This window comes from Sminthopsis crassicaudata, chromosome 3 (genome assembly GCF_048593235.1).
Source record: "Sminthopsis crassicaudata isolate SCR6 chromosome 3, ASM4859323v1, whole genome shotgun sequence".
NCBI classification, from domain to species: Eukaryota; Metazoa; Chordata; class Mammalia; order Dasyuromorphia; family Dasyuridae; genus Sminthopsis; species Sminthopsis crassicaudata.
This window is the reverse complement of record NC_133619.1, coordinates 27,699,692-27,708,093: the sequence shown is the minus strand read 5'-3', so window position 1 is coordinate 27,708,093 and position 8,402 is coordinate 27,699,692. Positions and strand designations below refer to the sequence as shown.

The 8,402-nt window shown below is 43.2% G+C and overlaps 1 long non-coding RNA gene across 1 annotated transcript; it reads left to right on the top strand.

The window, feature by feature from the left end:
- Positions 1-4,070: 4,070 nt before the first annotated feature.
- On the top strand, positions 4,071-8,186 carry LOC141560275 (uncharacterized). Its single transcript, XR_012487685.1, has 3 exons — positions 4,071-4,344; positions 6,465-6,552; positions 7,902-8,186. It is a non-coding gene; the product is annotated as an uncharacterized LOC141560275 (long non-coding RNA).
- The last annotated feature ends 216 nt before the right edge of the window (positions 8,187-8,402 follow it).

Sequence of the window (8,402 nt, the reverse complement as noted above, 5' to 3'; positions counted from 1 at the left end):
TAAAGGCAGGTACTACTTCATTTTTGTATTTGTGCATATCACATGGTAGGTATAATTGAATGTAAGGAAACTATCAAGTCAATAAAACTAGGAGTTAGTTTTATGAAGAAAAAAACCCACAGTAAAATAAATCATTGCTTAAAAGTGATTTTTAAAAAGAAAACCAAATCATTAATTTCAAAAATGAAAAAAGGTGAAGAATATACCACTAATGAAGGTGAAAACAAAGCAATTATTAGGAGTTATTTTGCTCAGTTATGTACCAGTAATTTATTTTTAATAGTATTTTATTTTTCCAAATACATGCAAAAAATAGGCTTCAACATTCACCTTTGCAAAACTTTGTGTTCTAAATTTTTTCTCCCTCTTCTTCCTCCACTCCCTCCAAAGACAGCAAGCAACCTAATAAAAGTTAAATATATTATGCTAGTAAATTTGACAATTTAAGGGAAATGGAAGAATACTTACAAACAGATAAACTACCATGATTGATAGGAAATAGAATATCTAAATAAATCTATATTGGAACTTGAAAAGTTCATAAATGACCTTTCTAACACAAAAGCACCAGGACCAGATGAATCTAAAGTGAATTCTACCAAACATTTAAAGATCAACTAATAACAATATTAAAGAATAATAGGCAAATAACTCCTACCAAACACCTTTTATAAAACAAATATGGTGCTGACTTCTAAATCGAGAAGAGCAAAAACAGAAAAAGAGATTTATAGAACAATTTCATTAATGAATAAGAATGCAAAAATCCAAAGTAAATGCCAGCTAAGAGACAATAAATCACAAAGATTATGCATGGTAATCAAATGAAATTTATATGGGGCATGTAGGGATGTTAAACTAATTTTTTTTTCCTTTTTTTTTTTCCTGAGGCTGGGGTTAAGGGACTTGCCCAGGGTCACACAGCTAGGAAGTGTTAAGTGTCTGAGACCATATTTGAACTCCGGTCCTCCTGAATTCAGGGTTGGTGCTCTATCCACTGCACCTCTTTTTAGCTGCCCCGGAATGGTTAAGCTATTAACAAAATCATGCCAATAACAAAAGTAACAAAAGTCATGCTTTTAATAGGTGTCAAAAAGCTTTCAACAAAATACTCATTCCTATTAAAAACACTTGAATGCACAGGTATAAATGGATTTTTCCTTTAAATGATATCTACCCAAAACCACTGCTGAGCATTTGCTAATCCTTCCCAATAAGATCAAGAGTAAAACAAGGATGTTCATTATCACCAATATTATCTAGTACTGTATTAGAAATGCTAGGCATAAAATAAAAATTAAGGAATCAGAATGGGCAGTGAAATAACAAAACAATCTTTTTGCAGATGAATCTCTAAATATAGATTTCCAAATATATCTAAAAAGTTAGTTGAAACAATGAAGTTTAGTAAAGTATCAGGATATAAAATATATTAATATTTCTATATATCACCAATCAAATCCTGAAGAGATAGTAAGGACCCCATTAAAAAACAAACAAAACTATATAGAGAGTATAAAATACCTGGGAGCATAACTGCCAAGACAAACCCAAGAGTACATGAACATAATTATAAAACACTTTTTTAAAAAGTCATTTCAATAACTGGAGAAATATTAATTGTTCATGGGTAGGCAGAGCCAATATAATAAAAATTATAATTCTATTTAATCTACTTAACCAATTGAACTGTCAAAAAAATTTTTAGACTGAGCTAGAAAAAATCACAAAACTCAATTGAAAGAACAAAAGGTAAAGAATATGAAGGGAATTTGTCAGATCTTAAACTATATTATAAAGTAATAGTTATCAAAACTATCTGATATAGGCTAAGAAATAGAAAGATGGATCGGTGAAACAGAGTAGACATACAACACACACAGTAGTAGATAAATTATAGTAATTTTGTCTTTGCCAAAATGTAAAGATTTAAGCTTTTGTGGTAAGAATTCACCATTTGGTTAAAAAGAAAAAAAAGAAAAAAAAAAGTGGGAAAATCAAAAGGAATCTGGTAGAAATTGGGCACAGATCAATATTTTATACCATTTACCAAAATAAAAATAGTTATATAAAAGGAGATATGAGAAAATTAGAAGAATTAAAAAAATGTTATTTATTAGACTTATGGATAGAGATAAGAATTTATGAATAAACAGAAGATAGTATTGTTAGATGTAAAAATGAATAATTTGGTTACCTTAAATTAAAAGGTTTTATACACATAAAACCAGTGTAGTTAAGATTAGAAGGAAAGCAAAAAATTGGGGGGATGGGGAATTTATATACTTTTTCTCAGATCAAAGTCTCATGTCAAATACATAAAGAACTTTGTCAAATTTTTAAGAATATATGTCATTCTCCAACTGATAAATGGCCAAAGGCTATGAACAGGAAATTATTTTGATAAAGAAATAAAAATATATAATTATATAAAAAAGTACATCATTACTGATTATAGAAGTATAAATTAAAACAACTTTGTGATACCTCACTCCTATCAGATTGGCTAAAATAATATGGAGAATGACAATAGTTGATGGGGGAAATGTGGAAAAATTGGGATGCGGATACAATGTTGGTGGAACTGTGAACTGATCCAACCGTTTTGGAAAGCAATCAGAAATAATGCCGAAAGAGTTATAAAGCCGTGTTGCCTTTGACCCAACAACAGCACTGTTAGGTCAGTTGTAAAATGTTGTAATGTTTGTAGCAGCTCTCTTTGTGGTGGCAAAGAACTGGAAGCCAAGGGGATGCCCACGGGGGAAACGGCTAAACAAGCTGTGGTATGTGAAGCTAATGGAATATTACTGTGCTGTGAGAAAGGATGAGCAGGTTGATTTTAGAAAACAAGGAAAACCTGGCTTGAAATAATGAAGAGTGAAATAAGAACCAAGAGACTGTTGTACAAAAGCTGTGAATGACTATTTCTGAATATTATAAATATGCAAACTACAAAAGGCATATGAGAAGTTCATGAAGATGCTATCCACATCCAGAAAAAAGATGATAAATAAAAGTATGCACAGTGTGGTTTAATGTGTGGTGTGTGTAAAATGGCAGCCTCCAGTATGGGGTGAGAAGGGAGGGAAGAAGATAATTTGAAACTTAAAATGTAACAAAAAGTTATATATAAATATTTTTCCCTGAGGCAATTGGGGTGAGTGACTTGCCCAGGATCACACGGCCAGGAAGTGTTAAGTGTCTGAGACGAGATTTGAACTCGGTCCTCCTGAATTCAGGGCTGGTGCTCTCTCCACTGCCCCGAAAGTAACATTAAAAAAAAATTTAAGATAGCAGAAATTTATAAGCTCTCTTGTTGAGGGATGGAATTCTTTAATCCCCTAAACAATGAAAATGAATTACTAGTTACAGCAGAAAGTAAATCTTTCTTCTGCCTAATGACAGATACTGACTAGAGTAAGCAATAAATATGCTTTAAGAAGAGGAACAAAGAAATGAGGAAAGGGAGGCCCAGGTTGGGAAGTGATTGTCGGGAAGTCACAGAACCAGCCGGTACTAGAGCTGGATCTACACTAAACTCCTTAGACTGCATTTGAAGCCCTTTCTCTGTCCCTCTGGTCTGGCTTCTCCCTTTTCGGGAGCTTCTGTGGCCAGGGTTGGGGTCCCTAAATTATGGAGGCCATCCCCTGCCTCCTGAACAGACCTTCTCATGGGTGGGGGAGAGAAAGGGGGAGAGACAGAGATAAGAGAGAGGGGGCGGGGAGGGAGGGACCAACAGAGAAGAGAGGTGGAAAGAGAAAAAGAAGGGGAGATGGGAAGTGGGGTCACTCTAATGTCGGAGGAGAATCCTTAATGCCCAGCACAGGGCCGAGTCAAGCGCAAAAGCTTATCCAGGGAAGTGCGAGCCACAGCACAGAGATTTAGAGGTGAGAGGGGGTCTGCGCAGCGCTGGGAGGAGGCCAGGGAAGGAGCTGTGGGCTCAGCCGGGAGGGGGGGGGGGGGCGCTGACAGGAGGCCAAACCACAGGGCCCATAAAACCGCAGCGCCGCCGTTTGTGGGCAAATTAATTAATTAGCAGGCGCTTTTCCAAGGCCAAGGGCAAGGAGGAACCCGCTCATCGAGTCTGGAGAGGGATTTTTTCCGCCCTGGGCCTGGTCGGGGGTGTCCCTGCCAAGGGGGTCACCCGCCCGGGACAAAGGCCAACAGACAACACACAATGAGCACACACGCCCCCAGTGACCCCAAAGCTGTTCCAGAAGTGGTGGCGGCGGCTTCGGGTCCTGCCCGTGCGTCCTCCGAGCTGGCCCCCACCCCCGGCCTCCCCCAGGCCTGTCCAGTCTCCTGGGCTATCCATAAGGGAACAATTATATTCGTAGAGGCAACGTGAGTATATGCGCGCGCACGTGAGATGAAGGAGGAGCTGGCCAATGTTCCGGGGCCAAAGCACCGACAAAAGTCCCGACTCCTGGGCTTTCTTGCACTGTCCCCCTCGGAATGGCAATTCACCTACTCTGTATTTACGGGCAGGCGGCCTCAAGGGGGGCGCTCCCTCCTGGGCTGGGAGAGGGGAGGCAGCAGAGAAATGCAGACTCCACCCCCACCCCAGCCCCCAGCGATCAGACCCCGCAGCTCCGGTCAGTCCGGCTGCTAGGACTCTGACAGCTCATTTTAGGCGGAGGAGCAGGAAGTCAAAGTCAGGGCTCCAAGGGGGGCGGGGGCGGGAGGGTTTCACTTCCCCGGCTCAGCCACGAGGACTATTTATAATCCAGATTACTCTAAATAACCTAATACCTCCCCGCCCCCACATCCATGTGAATGGGGCTCCCCCAGGGCGCCGGGATGGGGAGAGGCCTCTCTAAGTGGATTAGGTCTCCCTGGTCCCCCTCCATCCTGAGCCCCCACGGCCGCCTGGGGACGGAAAAGAGGGCAGTCAGAGGGAGCCTTCGGGCTCTGCACCCCGGGGGTCACGATGTCGGGGGAGCCCGCTGTCCATTCCCCCAGAGTGGAGGAGGACCTGAGAGTCTGTGGGGGGGGAGCCCAGGCCGTGCCCCCTCTTCCCCTCTCCCCTAAAAGCATTCCTCAGCAGCACCACCACGGGGAGAGGGGGAGGGGAGAGCAGAGATAGAGGGACGCAGGTGCAGGAACTTTCCGAGCTCGCAGCTCTGTGGGGGAGGGGCGTTCCCACCTAGACCTGCCAGGACCCGGGGCAGGCGGAGGGGAAACGCTTCCTGCCCTCGGAAAACTCCTTTATTCTTTCTTCCTCCAATCAGTCCCCAAATGCACCGGGACCCCTGGCTCGGCGGCTCGGCCCTCCGCAGGCCCCAGTCGCGGGCACGTGGCAGACCCTCCCCCATCACGCCATGACCCCCTCCAGTTACTGCAGGGAACAAGCCCAGATGGGAGGGGGGGTCTCTGGTTTTAGGGCCCGGCTCCTTCATTGGACCATCATATGTTTTCCTTTTGTTCTACACTTAAATCAACAAGTGCCTGCCATATGCCAGACCCAGAGAGAAGGGCTGGGCATACCCCCCCCACTCCAGTTTAGTCCCTGCTCTAGAGGGGCTGGCGATCTGATGGGGAAGAGAATGTACAAATAGTTGTGGACAATTAAGTTGGAAATAATCAAGGGAGGAATCGGGTTGGGGGGTGGGGAAAGGCTTCCTGTAGAAGGCGGGGTTTTCTGGGATTTTTAAGAAGCCAGGAGGAGGAGATGGGGAGGGAGGAATCCCTGCATGGGGGACCCCCCAAACAATGCACAGTGTCTGGAGATAAATTGCCTTGTTGGAGGTCACCGGACTGAAGGGGAGAGAGAGGCTAAAATGTAAGAGCACTAGAAAGACTGTGGGCGGGGAAGGTTCTTAAGAAGCTGGGAGATGATAGGGAGCTACGGAAGTTGACAGAGTGAGAGGCTTGTGGGGAGATCCCTCCGGCTGCTGAGCAGAGAAGGGGCGGGGCTGGAGGCTGACAGACTCACTCTCAAAATCTAGGCGCAGATGATGGGGTCCCCCGCAGCGTGGGAGGAGAGAGAAGGGGGCTTTGGAGAAATGGAAAAGGACAATTCTTAGCAGCGTTGAATCTGGGAGGTGAGAGAAAGGGAGCAGACTCCCAGACTGGGAGCCTCCATGACTGGGATGGAGGTACAGGAACAGGGAAGTGAGGAAGAGGAAGCTGGGGGTGGGTTGGGGGAAAAGGTTCTTTTTTCTTAAAGATGCCCTCGGGACCGGTGGTTCGGAGATCAAAGGGAAAGCAGAGATTCGGGGTCAGTGGGGGATGGGTCTGGCTAAGTAGATCTGAGAGTCAATAGCATCAATGTGATGGTTGAATCCGCAGGTACAGATGGAAGGAGGAGAGAAGAGGGTCCAGGGCAGAATGAAGACTGAGTAAAAAGGCATTAAGTCTGACAATTAGGAGATCGTGGATAACTCTGAATGAGTTTTGGCTCAATGAGCTCAACACCTTATGCAACATTTAATTACTATTAATTTTTTTTTTATTGTCGGTAGCGAATAAGGTGGCCCATTTTACAGATGAGGAAACGGAGGCACAAGAAAGTTAAATGACAACAAGAGCTTCCAATCACACAGCTAGAAAGTAAGCTTTGAATTATCTACCAATTCAAAGGCATGGTGTGGGAAAAAGTGGGGGATTATATTTTCACAAACATAATGCTCCAATCGATCTGTAATGAGTCTCTTTTGATACAGATTTTATTTTAGCTCATGAAATTCTTCTTCCACTTCTCTCTAGATCCAAAATAAAGCATTTACCCAATACATTAGGAGAGCAATCTCCGCCTCTCTGAATGATATGGACATCAATGTGTTCCCCCCCCACCCCCAGCATTCCTCCCCTCCCTATCACCCTTCCCTTTTTGAATAGAACTCATTCCCATCATGCTTGCTGGTAATAGAGGTCAAGATTAAGTCCTTGTCAACAAGGTTAACTTTAATGAGTCCCATATCCTGGTACTGTTTTTTTCTTTCTGATATTTATCATCGTTTCAGAGCCTCAAGAAATTGAAAGGAAGACAGAATTCTTGCACTTAGCTTAGATATCAGACTTTGATCAGCGATGGCTGAGACAAAAACTTTTTTTCCTCAATCAGCAGCTTTCCTCTCTTTTGATCTTAGCTGCGTTGATTTTGTTTATTTAAAAAAAGGGATTTTCTAATTTTATATACTCAAATATATGGGAGGAAAATGAGGCTTAGAGAAATAAAGCGAGTTGCTTCAAGTCTCACTGGTGATTTGGGCCAGAAGCAGATTTTCAACCAGGGATCTCGGACTAGGGGTCCAGGAACTACAAGCAGGTCAAAGACATAAATCAATCATGTGTTGACTTGTGGTTTGGATATCAGGGGCAAGTCAAGAATAGAATTCATCTTAGAGAACAAAAAAATAAGAGCTTCATCGCTTGTGGCCTTGGAAGATCCATCCCAGTCCCAGACCTAGGGCTCTAAGGTCCTTCGGGATCCTCCCCAGAACTTGCAGTTCTCTTCAGCAAATAACCCATCAATGGATTTCCAGAAAAGTCATTCTAAAAACCGCTGGTGTTTCCCAACTGATCACTGTTTTCCTTAAAACATCCATTATTTTGTCCAGCTTCCTTGAAAGCTGAGAGAGAGAGAGAGGGGGGGGGGGGAAGGAGGGAGGGAAGGAGAGAGAGAGAGAGAGAGAGACAGAGAGAGAGAGGGGGGGGAAGGAGGGAGGGAAGGAGAGAGAGAGAGAGAGAGAGGGGGGAGGAGGGAGAGAGAGAGAGAGAGAGAGAGAGAGAGAGAGAGAGAGAGAGAGAGAGAGAGAGAGAGAGAGAGAGAGAGAAAGGAAGAAGGAGGAGGAGGAGAGAGAATGAGAATGTGTGTGTGTGTGAGTACACAAATGCCAAAAGATTATAAGCTGGGAGAGGCCTTACAGGTAATCTAGTCTAACCTTATCTTTTTACAGGTCAGGAAACAGACCCAGCAGGGGAGTTACTTGTACAAATTACACAGGAAGTTCCTGGAAGAGCCAGAGCTGTGGGACCTTTAAATACAAAACTATTTTCATTGCAAAAAATGCCCACATTGGAATTTTTCTTTTAGTGAAGACAAGGTAAAACCCAAAACAAAAGACTAAATAAAATTCTAATAAAATGCCTAAAAATGCAAAACAAGGACAAGTAGAAAGACGCAGATGCCGCCTGCTATTTACAAAGTAATACAATAAGTCTTGTTGTTGTTAAAAGAAGTTTAAAGAAGCAAAATCGTTCCAAGAGCGCTGACAGGTAAAACTGGAAGAAGGAAAAACAAAGGAGCTGACGACAAATTATTTCAACTTTTCCCCACTGCTGCTGCTGTGCTTTTTGAGATGATGAAACGAACCTGAAGAAAAATTCTCATTCTGCATCCTTGTGAAGAAAGGCACTTTCTATCCCCAGGCCTCAGTTTCCCCCTCTGTAAAAGGAGG